Source organism: Diplotaxodon limnothrissa, linkage group LG2 (assembly GCF_057381915.1).
Source record: "Diplotaxodon limnothrissa isolate DT_005_m linkage group LG2, D_limnothrissa_male_GT1.1, whole genome shotgun sequence".
Classification (NCBI taxonomy): Eukaryota; Metazoa; Chordata; class Actinopteri; order Cichliformes; family Cichlidae; genus Diplotaxodon; species Diplotaxodon limnothrissa.
Genome location: NC_140597.1, coordinates 2558257 through 2578965, shown reverse-complemented (window position 1 = coordinate 2578965; position 20709 = coordinate 2558257). Strand labels below are relative to the sequence as shown.

The 20709-nt window shown below is 44.3% G+C and overlaps 1 protein-coding gene across 1 annotated transcript in view; it reads right to left on the bottom strand.

Annotated features, from left to right (window-relative positions):
• The window catches only part of gfra3 (GDNF family receptor alpha 3), a 76863-nt gene that overhangs the window by 43692 nt on the left and 12462 nt on the right, over positions 1 to 20709 (bottom strand). The window lies entirely within an intron of this gene.

Below are 20709 nucleotides of genomic sequence, written 5' to 3'. Positions count from 1 at the left end.
CAGAATGCAAGCTCCGTCTTTACACTGGACGACAAGAGATGGTTGCCATGGTAATGGAGACGCTTAGAAAGCTGCAGAAGAGGAAACCTGAGCCGACATCACACCTAAGGCCACTCTAAACTGTTCTGACCAATCATATTAATACCACGTTTTTGTGACATGCAATAAAAGAGTGTTTACTTCCTGGGTGCGGCAGCCTTTTGTCTCTGAGCCAGAGAGAGAAGGTCCATGGTGCCATGTAAAACTAATTTGAAATTCCAACTGTTTGGATAATAAATTGTGAAAACTTATAACTGGAGCATATTTGCCTTCTCTCTCATAAAAAGCCCTACAGAAGGTGCGTTTCCACTGGGAGGAGCAGCGTCTGAACCAGCATGCTCCAGCCTGTCCAGAAATGATTACATCATCTGGTTCTTAATATTTATTCAACTGTATTCTAAGCACAAGCTGACTGTTAGAATTTTCAGAGTTCACAAAAATAAAAATAAAAAACAACCATCCATCTTCTTCCGCTCATCCGGGGCATGGTCACGGGGGCAGCAGCCTAAGCAGAGAAGCCCAGACCTCCCTCTCCCCAGCCATCTCCTCCAGCTTGTCCAGAGGAACACCGAGGCGTTCCCAGACACGCCGAGAAATATAATCTCTCCAACGTGTCCTGGGTCTGCCCCGAGGCCTCCTCCCGGTGGGACACACCTTACCCGGGACACGCCCAGGACCACATCAACTGGCTCCTTTCGATGTGGAGGAGCAGCGGCTCTACCCTGAGCCCATGGCTAAACTTCTCACTCCCCCCCGCTCCCTACTCCCATCACTCGTCAACAAGAGATACTTAAATTATTCCACTTGGGGCAAGAACTCGTCCCTGGCCCAGAGTAGGTACTCCACCCTTTTCCAGCTAAGGACCATGGCCTCAGATTGGAAGGGGCTGATTCTCATACTACCGCTTCCCACTTGGCTGCGAACCGTTCCAGTGCGAGCTGGAGGCCAATTATTTAACAAGGCTTGTTAGAAACTATGAAACACATCGTGCAGACTTCTGGATGTTAGAAGACAACTAATAATTCTCATGAATAAGACTAAAGGCAGAAAGTCGGCCTTTATTTATGAACATGTTAATAGCAATGTTGATAGCACCCCGAGATTTATATTATATTATCCATTCATTCGCGTCCGCTTATCCTTTTCAGGGTCGCGGGGGGCGCTGGAGCCTATCTCAGCTGTCATGGGGCGAGAGGCGGGGTACACCCTGGACAGGTCGCCAGTCTGTCGCAGGGCCAACACACAGGGACAGACAACCATTCACACTCACATTCACTCGCACATTCACACCTATGGGCAATTTGGATTAACCAATTAACCTATCCCCACTAAGTGCATGTCTTTGGACGGTGGGAGGAAGCCGGAGTACCCGGAGGGAACCCACACGAACACGGGGAGAACATGCAAACTCCACACAGAAAGGCCCCGGCCTGATGGTGGAATTGAACTCAGGACCTTCTTGCTGTGCAGCAACAGTGCTAACCACCGTGCCACCCTATTATATTATCTTTCTATTATATTTTATTTATATTATATCTGTACATATATTTATTCTTATAATTCTTGAATTCCTATTCTTATATTTTGCTTTGTTTCTTCGTTCATCAGCTGTGCAGCTAGTCTTACAGCAGGGTCCTGCTGAAAAACTGCAAAACACATGGAAACATGTTGATGATGGAAATAGCAGGTCTGCCTCAAGTCTTTGTGTTTCCCTAATGAGCATCAGTAATTAATCACAGACACAACTTTATTCCTTTTTCATGTTGGCTGAAAACAGTTTTACATATATGCTCTTATAACAGGACGCAGACACTTTAATTGCTGAGTCTATGCTTGAAGTTTGTTTGTATACCTGATCTTTACTCTCAAACCTTTAAACTGCAGCGGAGAGAATAAAAAACTGTCGGAGCAGGTTTGATCATTTTGATTAAAAATCGGCTGGAAACTCCACATTTTCACTCACTCTTTTATTTAAAGCATGTGTTAAGAGATTATATGATGGGGGAATCTTTTATATGAGCTGCATGTGAAGCCCTTTGTACTGAAGAGCAAACGGTCACATTGTCACAGGAAGATGCGTGCATTAATTTGGTTATTTATTAAATATATACAGTAAATGTTGTTCTGGTTGATTCTAATCGGCTGCTGAGTCTCTTACGCCAGCGTAAGGTTGCAGGGTCAGACAGGGTAGGGGCCACACAGGTTTATAACCTCAACCTCCTCGAGTGTGGAGAGAGGCTGAAACCACTTCTCTGGTGAGCCTGGTGAAGGAGAGACATTAGTTGGGGCATTCCCGCCTCCCTCCATTGTGATGACCATCTCACACAGGCACAGAGAGCGGATGTTGCTGCATTGCAACAGCGCTTTCCAGACGTTCCCCCCTCCTGCTTGGCTGTACGACTCTCATCGAGCACCATTTTGAAACGCAGCTTGGAGTGACGGTGCGTTCATGACCCGACAGGCTTCCTGAACATAAAAGGCAAATTGTTCAGAGGGAATTGGCTGAAATGCAGAAGATAGGTAGCCCCATAGTTCTTGTGGTGAAGAAAGATGGGTCTATACGGTTCTGTGTGGACTATCGCAAAATAAATAAAGTGTCACATTTTGTTGCTTACCCCATGCCCCGGGTCGAAGAACTCCTGGACCGGTTGGGCATGGCCCGGTTTTTCACAACGCTGGATTTAACCAAGGGCTACTGGCAGAGTCCCTTATCTGCAGAACCCAAGGAAAAAACAGCCTTCTCCACGGTTTGTACCAATCTGTCACACTTGCGTTCAGCTCGTTCAGAGCCCCAGCCGAGTGCTGCAGCCACACAATGCATTGCTGCCCCCTACTTGGACGATGTTATCATCCATAATGACACCTGGGTGGAGGGTAAATGAAGTTGGTGTTCGCCCTCTGAGAGGTGAAAGTCAGCGGAGGTTATGCAAGTTATGGTGGCACCCACGCTTTATCGGCTGCACCTGAGCCCGACTGCTTGCTTGCTATGATACTGGGCTGGGCAGACATCTCCAAAATCTGGATGGGCTGGATGGGCCTGGGCCCCCTTTCCCTGTCGGGTCGCGGAGTATGGGGGTGCCTACTGGGGTCAGCGGGGGAGCTGGCCCCAGGGAGGGGTCACTTGCCCCTCCCTTCCTTCCCTCCCCATCTCCAGTTGCCTCCCTCTTCCCGCTCCACCACAATCACCCACACATGCAGGGCCTTGGAGTAGGGGTATGTCACCAGGGTGAAGAGGAGGCTACCCCCCCCCCCCCCCCCCCGTCCCCTTCTGGCTGCCTCTGCCTCAATTTTATCCCGCAACTTAGACATTCACATCACTCACACTCTCATTACACATACATATAGGATCTTGGGGGTGGGCACGATACACGGAATCCAAATTACCATCAGGGTGTACACCCCACCCCTGGCATCGTTGCCCACCTCTCAATGTTAAATACACGTAGACATTGAGGGCTAGCAGGAGGGGCTATGCGCTTACCTGCTGCTCTCTGGCAGGTAGCTCCATGCCCTCCTGGGTTTTAAATGCACCTTAGAACACACATGCATCAACACTACAATGAGCAGGTGGAGGGAGGTTTGGAGTCTTCTCTCACCCCCATTCTCTGCGACCTGCTGGAGTGGGGGGGCTAGGAGGAGAAGTTGGCCGTCCGACTGCGGTCTGGAGTGTGGGGCCTCCCTGCTGCTGCGGAGTCGGGGCGGTCTGCCTCCCCCCACCGCAGGGAAAAGGGAAACACCACCTGGGTCTGGGTGCAGTTCCCCCCTCCAGGGGCGGGGGCACCTAGACCCGGTTCGTAGAGTACGCTTGGGGAGTGTGATCGTGTGTACAGCGTCTCTTTATGTCTGTCTCCACGTTGGTTGAGTGTGGAGTAAGTGCATATGAGAGCATGAGGGTGGGAATGGATGTTTGTATCTGTGTGGGCCTGTATGTCTGTGTCTATATGTCAGGTTGGGTATCAGACACCACCTCTCTGGGGACATCTCAGGCCCTCCAAGGTTTGGAGGCCTATCTCCCCCTACCACCACTTCCCCTGCCAGTGGCGGACCCCCTCAGACATCGGTGCGTTGGTGGTTCTTTGTGTCCGGGGATGGGCGTCCAGGTACACACCGGCTCACTCCTTGGCGGCCGCTTATCGGGGCCTGGAGCCTGGGGCTCGCTCGGGCCACTTCGGAGGTGGGGTGCCCCCGGCCTCTCGGCCTGGGGCTCGGTCACTCAGGCGCAGCTGGCTGCCGGCGGAGCTCACGGGCGCGTCACTGCAACTCCCCCTGGCTTCTGCTCCGCGGCTGCTGAGTGAGCCCTCATCTGGGACTCTCCTCAGCTCTTTCTGGGACAGTGGCGCGGCTGCCCCTCTGTTGGTCTTCCTTGGTCTGTTGTGTTCTGGGGGCCTCTGGATGTCTGGAGTTTTGATCTCCTCCATACCTGCTTCATGCCCTGGAGGACGGGGCTGTGGACCCCCCACACCCTCTAGCAGATTATTACATGAAGGAACCTTTTAAAAAACAAAAAACAAGCGCGTCCATGCTCACAGGTGTACACACGGGTGATCACACCCACAAACCCTTTTTGGCTCCTACCTCAAAGCACACTGTGTTCTGTTGATCTTATGTGCTGCACAATAATGTTTAATATTTAGTATTTACTGTCATATTCCCATATATCATTGTGATGTTGTTTATTCTATTACTCTTGTTCTCTTCTGCTTGTTTTCTTTTTTCTTTCTCAGCAGGTGACCCAGGTGATTGATATATGCATTTTTTCTCTGCCCGTTCTGTTGGTTTTTGTTTTTTGCCCTTCTCCCCCGTCCCTCTTCTCAGCTGTTTCTCTTTCCCTCTTTCTTTCTCCCCTTCTTTCCCCCAGTCAAGTCTGTCCCGTATTCAGCAAGTGAAAATAAAATAAACAATAAAAGGTGAATCAAATGGACCATTACGGCAAGGCTGGGATGGTCAATTTGGTAAAGTAAATCCGTTGGGCATCTTTCTTTGCCTTTAGACAACAATTCTGATGGCAAAAGAGCCAAACGGGACAGGCAAGAAAAAAAAAAAGAAAAAAAAAAGACATCTCCAAAATCATCAAAGCACTTTTGCAAATAGGCTTTATTTTAAAAACCAAACACATATTTGAAGATTCAACCACTCCATTAAGTGCATTTAGTGACACACAAACAGGGTATATTTCGAACTACAGCTTAGTTAGTTTCAACATTTCTATTGTTGGTGCTGAGAAATACCCAATGAAAGAATGGCCATCAGGCCAAAGCAATGGTTTTGACTCGATCATCGCTAGCCCTGCTCCCTGGCTTTGATGACTGAGACTGACAAATAAAATTAATTCATGAACACAGCCCCGAGGCCAGGAGTGCCAAAATGAATTAAATAAAAGGTCATTAAATAACTAGCTAAATGTGTCAATAAGTAATTTATTAAATAAATAATTAATTTATTAAATGTGTCATTATTTAAATAAAACAGGAAATAAATAATTTTATAAATGTTTTAAATAAAATGAGTGGGCATTTAAATATTGATATATTTCTTTAATTAATTCCAATTTTAATTAATTAATGAAACATTAAATGAATTATTTAACTCTTTAAAGCCAGTCGGAGCGGGCACGCTCCGTTTTGCGTAACTATTTTTAAGTCCCCGTAGAACCGGAACCACTTAAGCAATAATTTTTTTTTGCATATGAAACCGGAGGAGTCGTACTTACATCTTGTGCCATCAGCTTGCCCTAGGTCACAGTTTCCTTCCACATAAAACTTTGCAAAAATATCGCGCTTGCAGCAACAAAAACATAATATTCCAGAAACACGCTTTGCCGATCCGATCAGCTGTTCAAAACACGTCCTACGTTGGAATAGACGTCAGCGCGAACTATCGCATAGCCGTTATTTTCCTGGCCAAAACAGGAAGTGATGTCATTTTGTGGAAAATGTAGGGTTTTTTTTTTTTTTACTTCAGGGCCTTATAAGCCTGTACTGGTGTTTTTGAAATTCATGTTTGACTTTATGCTTTTCTGAAGAGTTTCTGAGATGCTTAGAACTCAAATTGCACTGCTGGAAAGTGCTTTACACAACTTGTACATTCACACAAGCACTTTCATATACACTATTTCTAAATGCTTCCAATTTAACATTCACACACCAATGCCTGCATCAGAGAGCAACATAGTGTTAGCATCGTGCCCTAGGATATTTGCCCAGGATGCCCAAGGATGCCGTCTGGGATCGACTGCTCTACCACCTGAGCTACAGCTACCCCTGAAGCAAATAAGGGCTGGGATGCAGATGCTCAGCCATGAAACTAAATCCCATGAAGTTCTCTATCAGTGTTATTGAGTTAATAACACTTAGGCCACATGCAGTTTTTAGGCATGTAAATATTGACTGAAAGTTGGTGCCTCTGTGCACTACGTACCTCAGCATCTGCTGATCCTTTTCTGTAATATTAGGTTAGCTACCGCTTTGTGCTGACTAATTGTCATTCCCACTTGATCCACATTGTTATAATACCACTAACAATTGATTGGGGAATATTTAGTAGTGAGGAAAGGCATTGTTGCACAGATGGTATCCTATCGGCACCATGCTGAAATTCACTGAGCTCCTTAATAATAATAAAACTACTACTAATAATAATAATAACTTTATTTATAAAGCGCCTTCAAACAAAGTGCTGTACAACTATTTGAACCTAAAGAGATAAATAAAATAAAAGTGATACATAGCAATACAAGTAAAAAACACAATACAATTTAAAAATGGTAAAAATTTAAAAACTAAGAGCCATAGAATTAAGACATGTAGGATGGGGTGAACAACTGTGTCTTCAACTTAGTTTTAAAAACCTCCGCAGAGCATGCCTGCCTAATATCTTGAGGGAGGTTGTTCCACAGGCACAAAAAGAAAAAGCACGCTCTCCATTTGTCTTTTTTTCTGACCTAGGAACCTTTAGAAGGCCAGAGTCCTGAGATCGTAGAGCACGGGATGGAACATAAAGGTGTAAAAGGTTGGAGAGGTATGAAGGTGCCGTTTAAAGCCTTGTAGGTGAGCAGCAGGACCTTAAAATCTGCTTGAACCTGACAAGGTAGCCAATGAAGAGATCTCAGTGCATGGGTATTGTGCTCAAATTTTCTAGTTCTTGTTAAAATGCAAGTAGCTGCATTTTGCACCATCTGTGAAACCCATTCTTTCACAAATGTTTGTAGGAGCAGTCTGCATGCCTAGGTTGTTGATTTTATACACCTGTGTTCATGGATATGATTTGAACACCTAGATTCAATAATGTAAGTGAATGTGAATAATTACTTTTGGCAACATGGTATAGACGAGGTCAAGCAGGACACTTTTCTTACAATTCCAAAGAGTCCAAAGAGTCGTGCTGACAAATTTCTCTCTTAGCAGCAGCTTTCTCTGTATCATGTAGACCAGATGCAATTATATCCAGCCTGTGAGATAATTTCATGCGTCAGTTATTAATGGCCCCTCCAGTATGTGGGACATCAATCTTTAGCCCTGCTGAGAATTCATGCAGGCAGAGGTGGGACTATGTTTTGATGGGCCCACTATGTGGTCAATCACATTAAAATACAGACTGGGCTCACACTGTTATGTGAAAGAATGAAGGGGACAGATGTTCCAAAGACAGCAAATGTAGTGGTGCAGGTCAGGTGTGCAGAGAGGCGGGGAGTCGGTGGTCTTCTAAAGTCTTTGTGGGGCCCTCGCTATAACACGCTTCACTTTTCTTCACTTTTCTTTTTTGCATGCTTTTTTTTGTTTGTTTATAGCCCATTGTGTTCTGCATCCTGATTGGCTGTAGACCATTGTCAATCAATCTCGTGCCGTGTTTCCTGTTTAGTACCGAATGCGTTCATCTTGTCAAATTTACATAAATCTTCAATCGCTAGCAGTGTGACTCTGAAGTGCTGCACTGTATGTTTGTAAGATTCCTCCAACAAACACAACAATGTCGACGAAACCTTTTGCACTGTCAAAGGCACCTGTGGTTGCACCCAAAAGGCAGAGGAAGATGATAACCACCGCACAAAAAGTTGGACTTCTGGACAGGCTAAAGTAAGGTAGAAGTTAGCGTATTTTTCAGATTATAAGGCGCATTAAGTGAAACAAAACAGTCAGATAAGTCAAACTTTACGCAACTCATTCTTCTTGCTTCTTTTACTTCTGTACCATTGATTCTGGACCCGAAAACAGGGTTTGACCGTTGGTTTCATTCTATAATACTGGACTTCTACGAAGGTTTGAAGTTTGAGGGTGTTTAAACAAGAGAGAAAAGTGTGAAAATGTTCATGCCTGTCTGACAAAAGTGTGTAAAGTGTGTAGTGATGGGGTTTTACAGCCTTAAAACATCTATAATGACTGTAAAAAATAAAGTTGGCTACTTCGCCGATTAATTTTAGAACGTAACTCCTGCGATAAATGAGGGACCACTGTACATACAAAGTGTCTTTGATTGGCAGAGATGCAGAAATGTCTGTATGTAGCACAGAGCCATGGCTCAGTGTCTAAATGCATTTCACAGGCTTGAATATGCGCTTGAAGCCATTTATAATTCTTAACTCAACACAAACAAGCACAAGCAGAAATTTTAGAGAGAGTCATTGACCCACTATTGATCATGTGCTTCATCACACGAGCCAAGATGTGAAAAAGGACGTGAGTCCTTATCTGCACTGTTTTCAGGTAAAACGATTGCGAGACCTTGCCTCACTGTATCATCTGTCCAAAATGTAAACATTAGTATCCTCGAAAGAGTGACCTTTATCTTTAGAAGCATCTTTAGATACAGCTGAGGCCTGTGGTACTCATTACATTTACATGCTATTTTGATAGACTATCAGCAAGTAAAACAATTATGATATGAATGGAGGATGGGAAAGAAGAAAATAATTTGGAAAGCATCTGATTGTCTTAATTTTTCAGCATGACAATGATCCCAAACCCACTGCCAATGCAGGTCAAATAAAATACCTGCAGAAAAAAAACATAGTGGGGTATTACCAGTGATCGACTGGTCTCCCTGAGCTGCGGTCGACACATTATTGAACCAGAATGGAATTATCCTGACAGACAATAGAACAAAAGGCAGCCAACATCCAAAGAAGAGCTGTGGCGTGTTCTCGAAGAAGACGAGAGAACTATTCCTGAAGCATTCTTAAAGGAATTAAAAGAAAGCTTGCATTAGAGAGTTTAGGTTGTGCTAAACAATAAAGTTTCTCGTGTCTAATATTGACTTTTAAGTTTGTTAGAATTGTATCTAATTTAATTTAATAAATGGCTGCCCCATTGACTATTTTCCTAACAAAATATTAAAAAATTATAAGAGGCTCAGACTTTTGCACAGCAATATATTCCTTTGGTACCACTCAGAGTCCTAACGAAGAATTGCAGCTGCTTGCCTTATAATTTATTAGCAGGAACTCTGCAGCAGGTTTCAGTATATAAGTTTTAATAAGTTTTAGTTCTCTCCAAATTTGATTTGCTTAACCATTTTGACTTTTTCAAATTAAATTCCAACCTTGTGATATATCACAGTTCTTTTTCAAGTCATCCTTAAAGTGTTAATTCAACTTTCAAGGTTTCCAGCTTTTCTAGAGCTTCCAAAAAACCAAGTGAAGCATTGTCCCCAAAGTTGGGAATATGCTATTTCAGTTAAATTATTTTTCTCTTGTTTCAATCAGGTCTGCTGAAAAAAAATGAAAATATGGTGTTTTGACCAGGAGGAGGCCCTGAGGCAAACCCAGGACATGCTGGAGAAATGATCTCTCTCAGCTGTCCTGGGAAAGCCTTGGTGTTCCTCCTGGAAAGGCTGGAGGAGGTGACCGGGGAGAGGGAGGTCCGGGCTTCTCTGCTTAGGCTGCTGCCCCCGTGACCAGGCCCCGGATGAATGGAAGACGATGGATGGATGAAAGTTGGCATAATCTTCCATTATGGTCCACTTTAATAAAATACTGCAACCAATAAAGACCTAAAAATATATCCTTATATCGATGCATCCCATGACTTTGGCAAAATGATACCAATCAAAACTCTCTATTAGCCTTTCAAACAATAATCAGTTCTCCCTCATGCATAACGAAAAGGCCCAGTCATAGCTGATGGAAGATGGAAAGGAGCAAAGAAAGACTGTTTTCAGCTTGTGATAAGAGAACATCTAAGAATCGCTGCGTGGACTTTGGCTCCCTGTTCTGTGCTTCCTTAGTAACAGCTTAAGCTGAAGACCAATAACTGTAGTCTGACCGTTTAAGAAAGCAAAAACTTTACCATATTTGTAAAATTAGTTCTGCAGCACGAGAGTGGGTCAACATATCTATCGTATCTGTGGGAGAAAGAGTAGTTTGCAGAAAATCAACAAAATGAGCTGAGCTCTAGTTCTCCTTTGGTTCCTCTCACCATCCCAACTCTATCCTCATTTTAAATGAACCAGAATTAGTCTTACAGAACTCAATATGTCACCTGAAAGATCACATTTTAAAGAGACTTGGAGAGACTGAATAACCAACCCTATACATTCTCATTTCCCTTCACTCCTTGTTTATGAATAACTTAACAGGGGAGCTGTAATTAGTGTAATTATGATCTGAGCACAAAATAATGGATAATGTGTGAATGGTTGCAAAGTTCGCAGACAGTGATGAATGCCTTTTTCTTTCCATTCTGCAAAGGAAGTCCCACTGTGTCGCTACTGATCCCAGTTTGTGTTTCATAAAAGCATGAATGTTGATGGACTGTGGTTTTCACAAGAAAAAAAGCAGGAAAGGGGTGAGTCACTCGCGGCCAATGAAACGACTGCTGGGGAGGTTGTGATAGCAAGCTTTAAGTGAGTAATACTCCATTAAACCTATACTGTGAATGAGCGACAGGATGTCAGTCACACTGAATTGAAACTAAAAACTCATGCTGACAACGATCACCATTCCTTAGAGAATCAAGAGGCAGCAAGAGACGAAAAGAAAGTCGAGAGTAAAATAACAGATGAAAAATAGGGAAAAACTCTTGAATTCCTGTGAAAAAAACACCAGTTGTTCCTCAACTATGTAAATGTGCTTAAAAATGAAATACAAGCTCGTTTCTGTTGCCGTTAATTTTGTACAATCATAATTTAATAAACTGCTGAAATATGAATGCGCTGTCACAGATCAAATTTGAAATCAACCAAAGCTTTATTCACAATGAAGACAGCAGTGACTGATTATTATCCAATGGGAGTTTACTAATTAATAAGAATATTCTTTTTAGTAGTAATAGTATCAGTTAAATCAACTAACATAGAGTTTTTCAAAACTGACCAGTCAAAGTAAAAAAAACACTAAACTGCATACTGCATCCAGTAGAATAGAATAGATTCATCTTTAACCAACTGATTCAATTTATAGCTCTTTTTCACTCATGCTTACAGGGTCAGCTCGGCTCACATACAAAGGACGTCGTGGGACTTTAGACCACAATGCTATAATGATAATATAATAATAATATAATAACAATACTACTTAAAATAATATTGTAATGAAAACTGAAATAGAAAACGTTGAGTCGTGTTGAGTTAAGCCAGGTTGCATTGAATCAGAATCAGAATCAGAATCAGAATCAGAATACTTTATTGATCCCTGGGGGAAATTATTTTTTGTTACAGTGCTCCATTTTAAACCAACATTAAGACAAGACAGACAATACACTAACTAAGAATAGTACAATATATACATATATATACATACATACATACATAAGTCACTCATAAATAAATAGTTGGAAAAGAAAATCAAGCCTGGTAGGTAGTAGTGGACAAGGGCTATTATTCTGTCATTAAAACAAATCAACTGAAAATGAATCCTGGCCAGGTCTCTCTTGTTAATGACATTTAAATCTCAATGAAACTTTTCACCTGGATGAAGGACAATAAAGGAAGTATGACTATATGAGACTAGAATGGAAGACATTCCTCTTCCAAAAGTCCAGCAACTGGTCTCCTCAGTTTGTAGATGTTTAAGGAGAATTGTTAGATGGGGATGCTACAGTGGAAAGATGGGCCCTTTCCTAACTTTTCTGAGACATTTTGGTGCCATCAAATGCAAAACCAGTTAATATTTTTTCTAAACTTTTCTTACAATTCTGAAACATTTTTCTCACTTTAAACATGTGATGTGTTTTCCAGGTCCTACTGTGACTAAAATATGGGTTTATGAGATTTACATATCAATGCACTCAGTTTTGAGTTACATGTTAAACCGAGTTTATTGGAATGTGTAGGTACTGTATTTGCCAGAAAACAAACCCTTTGTGTCTGTCCGAAGGGTGTTTGAGATTTCTTGTATTGGCAGATCCAGGATCAATTGTATACTTTCTACTTAACACTGATTTGTTTTTCCTCGAAATTGGACTTTTATGTATGTTTGTTTTATGTATGAGGTGCTGCAGCAGTTGGCTGAGCATGTTTGTGTGATGTTTGGCAGATTTTTATTCCAGACGCCTTTCCTGAAACAGCTGCCCAAGAGATTTCAAATCAAATCAAATCAAATCACTTTTTATTGTCACATCACATGTGCAGGCACACTGGCACAGCACATGCGAGTGAAATTCTTGTGTGCGAGCCCCACAAGCAACAGAGATGTGCAAACACAACAACACAAACGAGCAAAATACAAGAATGGCCAACCTGAAACTAATAAATATATGTACAATATATAATAGTGTATGCATTTCTGGATGTGTATACTAAATATTTTCCTACGTGTGTGTGTGTGTGTGTGTGTGTGTGTGTGTGTGTGTGTATACACATTTTTACAAATTAAATAGTAAAAAAATAAAATAAAATAATAATAATAATAATAATAATAAAATATATAAAATATACAGAGTTGAATATGTGCAAAACAAGTGGCATTTATATACAGTATGGAGTGCATAATGTTGAAGTTCCAGTAGTGAAGCTGAGGTGTCTATGACGTGTTCAGCAGTCTGATGGCCTGATGGAAAAAGCTGTCTCTCAGTCTGCTGGTACGGGACCGGATGCTGCAGAACCTCCTTCCTGATGGAAGTAGTCTGAACAGTTTATGGCTGGGGTGACTGGAGTCCTTGATGATCCTCCCCGCTTTCCTCAGGCACCGCTTCCTGTAGATGTCTTGGAGGGAGGGAAGCTCACCTCCAATTATCCGTTCAGAGCACCGCACGACTCGCTGGAGAGCTTGGCAGTTGTAGGCGGTGCTGTTGCCATACCAGGTGGTGATGCATCCAGTGAGGATGCTCTCAATGGCACAGCGATAGAAGGTCCTGAGGATGCGGGGGCTCATGCCGAATCTTTTCAGTCTCCTGAGAAAGAAGAGGCGCTGCTGCGCCTTCTTCACTGTTTTGTTTGTGTGTACTGACCACGTAAGATCCTCAGCCAGGTGTACTCCAAGGAACTGGAAGCTGCTCACTCTCTCCACAGCAGCGCCGTTGATGGTGATGGGGGTGTGTACTTCTCTGCACCTCCGGAAGTCCACTATCAACTCCTTTGTCTTTGCGACGTTGAGGGTGAGATGGTTGTCTTGACACCAGTGGGTCAGGGCGCTGACCTCCTCCCTGTAAGCCGTCTCATCACAGTTGGTGATAAGACCCACCACTGTAGTGTCGTCCGCAAACTTCACAATGATGTTGGAGCTGTTAGTGGCTGTGCAGTCGTAGGTGTAGAGTGAGTACAGGAGAGGGCTCAGTACACACCCCTGTGGAGCACCAGTGTTCAGTGTGATGGGGGATGAGGTGATGCTGCCCAGTCTGACCACCTGGCGTCTGTCAGACAGGAAGCTAAGGATCCAGCTGCAGAGGGAGCTGCTCAGTCCTAGATCCTGCAGTTTCCTGTCCAGCTTCGAGGGAACGATGGTATTGAATGCTGAGCTGTAATCTACAAACAGCATCCTCACATACGTGTCTCTCTTCTCCAGGTGTGACAGGGCAGTGTGTAGTGTCAGGGCTATGGCATCATCAGTGGACCTGTTGTGGCGGTATGCAAACTGTAGAGGGTCCAGTGAGTCGGGTAGTGCAGAGCAGATGAAGTCCCTGACCAGCTTCTCGAAGCATTTGCTTACGATGGGGGTCAGGGCTACAGGTCGCCAGTCGTTCAGATTTGTGGCATCACTCACCACGGCGAGCGTTGTGGTGCTGGGTCTGTGACCCAGTGTTTCTGCATTTGGACATTTTGAATCTGGTTGAACTTATATTCTAAATTTAGTTAAATTCTCTGAGTTTTTCTTGTGCTTGTTAGTTCTGATTAGATCATTTAGTTCCGTTTGCATTTGTCCTTTAGATGTCGCTCCTTCCTGTGTTCCCTGTATTTGGTCTGTCATGTCTATCCTGTTTTATTTTGATAGTCCCTTGTCCAGTGTTCAGTGTATTCAGTTTTGCTTGTCTGATTAGTCCAGCTGTGTTTCCCAGCTGTTTCCCACCCCCTCGTTATCCTCTATGTATTTAGTCCTCTGTCTTCCGCTGCCTGTTGTCAGATTGCTCATCTTCCCTTCTGTTTCTAAGTCTCAGAACATGAAACCTGGAACATTAAAAACCTATGTTTTAGATCTCATGTCTCAGGTTTTAGATCTTTACGCTCCATGTACTTAGTGCTTAGTTGTTTTTCCCAGTTTAGGTTTTGATAGTTTAGTCTTTGTCTCCCATTTGCTTTTGGTTTGTGTTTCATACAGCCATAAATAAAGGCTCGCTTTCAGTTAAAGTTCGGTCTCTAGCATCTGCATTTGGGTCCACTCTCTCTCCACTCCATACTGTCCGTCAGCGCAGTACTGCAAATATTTGCATAATTATTTAGCTTATTACCAATCCTATGACATACTCAGTGCCAGTTATCTTAAAATTGTTATTTACAGAGATGAGGCAAGGAGTAATATTGGCAGTCAAAAAATTACAGCTGTCAATGAGAGACGGATTATTATTTTTACATAACAAAAGTAATATGATGACAGGCTTTATGTAAACTATTTTACATAAAGCACACTGTAGCTGCCTCCACCAGTGTGTGAATGTGAGAGTGAATGAATAGTGGCATTGTAAAGCGCTTTGGGTGCCTTGAAAAGCGCTATATAAATCCAATCCATTATTATTATTATTATTATTTTGTAATTTGACAGTTTTAAGTCTTGTATTATAACCTTCTTTTTCCTATTTTAACTGCTCCCTTGATGAGATCACCACAACATATCATCTTAGTCCATCTCACACTATCATTATTACACCGACACTCTCCTTCACTACACTTCCTATTTTCCTTCTGCCCGGCTGCTCCACCTACCTTGCCCTATACATCCACTATTCTCCTCTGTACAGATACAGCCATTTAAAATAGCTGCCTCTTCGCTGACAGGACCATGGTGGATGTGTGACGGATTCTTGGCTGATGCGTGATAGTGATAATATCACCTTGTGAAGTGGACGATGAAACCATTTAGAAAACCAGTGGTAATGTCTTGTGTATTGACCATGTAACTTAGTATTTTATAAAGTAATTGATACGTTACATTATGACTTCAAAAGATTCTGTGTATAATTCACATTTTGTGGATATGAATTAAACATTGCTGTTGCAACATTACTGTTGCTTTTGTATTGTGTTACAGGTGCGTAAACATTACAAATGGGTCATTTTGGCCCGTTGGTTGGTAACTTTTAGACAACACAATGCAAGAGGATTTCGTAAACAGAGCCTTTGTGTGTTTTGTATGACTTACACACACACAGGTACTTAAAATTCCCCTCTCGCCCCTGCAGGCGGTCTACTCTTCAAGCCCAGGTCCTCTACCAGAGGTCTGGGTCCTCCCACTCGACTTGCTTGGAGCTCACTGCACCAAGTGTTCCAATTAGCACTAGGACCACTGTTACCTTCACCCTCCACATCTTCTCGAGCTCTTCTCTCAACCCTTGGTACTTCTCCAGCTTCTCCTGTTAGTTTTTCCTGATGTTGCTACATCTACATCTATCACTACAGCCATCTTCCTCTGCTTGTCGACCACTACTATGTCCGGTTGGTTAGCCATCATCAGTTTATCTGTCTGTACTTAGAAGTGCCACAGGATCTTAGCTCCATCATACTTAGCCACCCTAGGGGGATTTTCCCATTTTTACATTGGACATCTAGGCCATACTCGGCACAGATATTCCTGTATATTATGCTGGAATTGGTTATGGCGTTCCATGTATGCCCTGCCTGGTAGCATCTTGCACCCTGCTTTTATGTGCTGGAGTGTCAGGGGGCATCTTTACACAGCCTGCACCTGGGGTCTTACAGTTACAAGTTACAGCTACAAGTTTTGCCTGTGGGAATCCCACAGGCAAAACTTGTAGCTGTCCTCAATATCTGCAATGTTGCCTTCTGGTATTGTGAGCACCTCAGTTCTGACTACCTTCCCTTCCTTTGCTAGCATCCGACTACATTTCTCCAGTCCGAATGACATTCCAATGTCAATTGCGCCATTCGTAGTCAGTATACATAGCTAATCCTGTCAGTAATGTCACTGAGGGTGTTCAGGGATATGCTGAACATCAGTGAGGACAGAACATCTCCTTGGTAGATCCCACACTTGATGGTGACTTGTGCTACTGGCTTGAAGTTGGCCTCTAGTATTGTTCACCACATCTTCATTTAATTCCTGATGAAGGCTCTTAGGGTCCTGTTGATCTTGTACACTTCTAGGCATTCCAGGATCCAGGTGTGGGGCATTGAGTCATAGGCCTTCCTGTAGTCAATCCACAGATTGGTCTTGCAGTCTCGGGCGACTGCTCTGTCTGCCAGCTGCTGGTGTTAAACTCCTCTGGTATTCCTGGCAATTCCTTTCTGTACCACGCTCATGTATTGAGTCATGTGCCTGTTCTTCTTAGCTGCCTGACAAGAGCTTCCATGTGGTACTGAGGCAGGTTATACCTTTTGGGGATCCTTGGGACTCAGGACTGTCCAGCCTTCAGTTATCCATTCCAGGTGTGTCTCATCCATTACCAGCTGGTTCATTTGTGCTGCCAGACACTCACAGAGTGCAGTCAGCTTCTTCAGCCAGTTGGTGTGAATCATGTCAGAGCCTGATGCTGTCCAACTCTTCAATGCTGGAGACCCTTTCTCGGATCTTTGCCACTGTGATGTTCACTGGATCCTGTTCAGGGAGGTTGGTGTGGTCTACTCTTAGATCCACTAACCACTGAGCATTGTCGTTATAGGTTGGGTCCTTCTCACATATGCTCTTCCAGTATTGCTCCATTTCAAGCCTTGGTGGTGCTGTTCTCATATTGTTCCCCTGCCACTGAGAGCACAGCTTGGATAGCTCAGTGGAGCAGGGCTGGTTTATGCTCTTGCCTTCTATCTATGTCTATCTACAGTGGGGCAAAAAAGTATTTAGTCAGCCACCGATTGTGCAAGTTCCCCCACTTAAAATGATGACAGAGGTCAGTAATTTGCACCAGAGGTACACTTCAACTGTGAGAGACAGAATGTGAAAAAAAAAATCCATGAATCCACATGGTAGGATTTGTAAAGAATTTATTCGTAAATTAGGGTGGAAAATAAGTATTTGGTCACCTCAAACAAGGAAAATCTCTGGCTCTCACAGACCTGTAACGTCTTCTGTAAGAAGCTTTTATGTCCCCCACTCGTTACCTGTATGAATGGCACCTGTTTGAACTCATCATCTGTATAAAAGACACCTGTCCACAGCCTCAAACAGTCAGACTCCAAACTCCGCCATGGCCAAGACCAAAGAGCTTTCGAAGGACACCAGGAAAAGTATTGTAGACCTGCACCAGACTGGGAAGAGTGAATCTACAATAGGCAAGCAGCTTGGTGTGAAAAAATCAACTGTGGGAGCAATCATCAGAAAATGGAAGACATACAAGACCACTGATAATCTCCCTCGATCTGGGGCTCCACGCAAGATCTCATCCCGTGGGGTCAAAATGATCATGAGAACGGTGAGCAAAGATCCCAGAACCACACGGGGGGACCTGGTGAATGACCTGCAGAGAGCTGGGACCAAAGTAACAAAGGTCACCATCAGTAACACACTACAACGGCAGGGAATCAAATCCCGCAGTGCCAGACGTGTTCCGCTGCTGAAGCCAGTGCATGTCCAGGCCCGTCTGAAGTTTGCCAGAGAGCACATGGATGATACAGCAGAGGATTGGGAGAATGTCATGTGGTCAGATGAAACCAAAGTAGAACTTTTTGGTATAAACTCAACTCGTCGTGTTTGGAGGAAGAAGAATACTGAGTTGCATCCCAAGAACACCATACCTACTGTGAAGCATGGGGGTGGAAACATCATGCTATGGGGCTGTTTTTCTGCCAAGGGGACAGGACGACTGATCCGTGTTAAGGACAGAATGAATGGGGCCATGTATCGTGAGATTTTGAGCCAAAACCTCCTTCCATCAGTGAGAACTTTGAAGATGAAACGAGGCTGGGTTTTCCAACATGACAATGATCCAAAACACACCGCCCGGGCAACAAAGGAGTGGCTCCGTAAGAAGCATTTGAAAGTCCTGGAGTGGCCTAGCCAGTCTCCAGACCTCAACCCCATAGAAAATCTGTGGCGGGAGTTGAAAGTCCGTGTTGCTCGGCGACAGCCCCAAAACATCACTGCTCTCGAGAAGATCTGCATGGAGGAATGGGCCAAAATACCAGCTACTGTGTGTGCAAACCTGGTAAAGACCTATAGTAAACGTTTGACCTCTGTTATTGCCAACAAAGGTTATGTTACAAAGTATTGAGTTGTATTTTTGTTATTGACCAAATACTTATTTTCCACCCTGATTTACCAATAAATTCTTTACAAATCCTACCATGTGGATTCATGGATTTTTTTTTCACATTCTGTCTCTCACAGTTGAAGTGTACCTCTGGTGCAAATTACTGACCTCTGTCATCATTTTAGGTGGGGGAACTTGCACAATCGGTGGCTGACTAAATACTTTTTTGCCCCACTGTATGTTTCCATGTTTGAAAACTGAGCAGTTGCCTGAGAGTGATTTATAATACTCAAGCTGGGAAATCAGACAAGGACTAAAATGTAAGAACTTTCAGTGTTTGTTTTCACCTTCAGCCAAACCATCCTAGTGTATGTGTCTGTACATGTGCACATATGTTCCACACAAGCCCCTCCATCCCCCGCCCCTCTCCTAGCCTTGGCTTTGAAGCCCACTACACACACCATCCTCTCGCTCAGCATGATGGCAGACAGCAGATCAGATAATTCTGTTGAGTTTGTGCGTTGGGGAGTCTGTGAAGATGTCACTACATAGGGTGGAGTTTCTGTTCCTGTAATTCCTGTAGTTGCTCCATTTAATATGCTCAAATAGAGTAGAAAACCGCTAAATAAGAACCAGTCCATTTACCATTTAAATGGACGTGTACTAACTGTCTCTCACTGTCCTGCAAGTGAGTCCATCATTCTATTGGTTCATGACAGCAGGAAGAGAGAATAAAAGAAACAATGTGGAAGAGAGCCAGAAAGCAATAATGATGATTAAATGCAGAGTGGTGTATGAAAATAGAGAGAGTGAAAACAGGTGTGCGAAGAAGAATGCCTCATTGCATTGAGTTGACCTCAGAAGTAGTTTATTGCAGTTTAACCAAGGGAAGGGTTCAGAGTCACCTGGTCCAGCCCTAACAAGCTGTATCAAAAAGGAACGTTTTAAGCTCAATCTTAAAATTAAAGTGGCAGTCTGTCTGGACTCTGGGTTTAACAGGGAGCCAATGAAGAGAAGCCAACATGGGGGACTCTCTTCTAGTCCCTGTCAGTGCTCTCACTGCAACATTCTGGATCAACTGAAGGCTTTTCAGGGAGTTTTTCACCGCATCCTAATAAAGAAATACAATACTCCCGAGGAGCATCTTCCTTGGAGGGCTCAACCCGGGGTAGCAGTCATGGCCTATTAAGGGCTCTGTTGGCTCTTAGGTGACTGTTTCCTCGTGGCTGCGTGGGTTACTGACCTGGTAGCCTGGCTGCCCCTGGGTGGGTCCGGAACGGGCGTGAGGTTCTGGGGGTGCTCCGTCTCTGGGCTGGGGCCCTGGCTGGGCCTCGGGGGCTTGGGTCCTGGTTGGTGTGTTGCCGAGGTTGTGGGCGGGTGGGTGTATGGGGGCCCAGCCCTGGTGCAGGGTGCTGCCGGTGCATCGAGCCACCTGGGGGGCTCTTCAACTGGTGGGGGAGGCTGTTACATCTTGCAGGAGCTCTCCTCTCTTCAGGAACTCACTCTGCAGGTGGGGGAGATACAGGAGAGGTGGAGGAAAATCTCAGCCTGGGCGTCTATTGTCTTGTGTAGTCTGGAAGATGAGTGGATGGTGGGGTGGGTGCAGTTTTCTCTGTGGTGGGGTCGGGTGGGCTGTCCCGGGCTCTGTGGGGCCAGGCGGCGCTGCTATGATGGGCCCTGGTCCGGATGGGCCTGGGCCCCCTTTCCCTGGCAGTGTGGGGGTGCCTACTGGGGTCAGCGGGGGAGCTGGCCCCAGGGAGGGGTCACTTGCCCCTCCCTTCCTTCCCTCCCCATCTCCAGCTGCCTCCCTCTTCCCGCTCCACCACAATCACCCACACATGCAGGGCCTTGGGGTCACTAGGGTGCAGGGGAGGCATCCCCCCCTCTGTCCCCTTCTGGCTGCATCTGCCTCAATTTTATCCCACAACTTAGACATTCACATTACTCA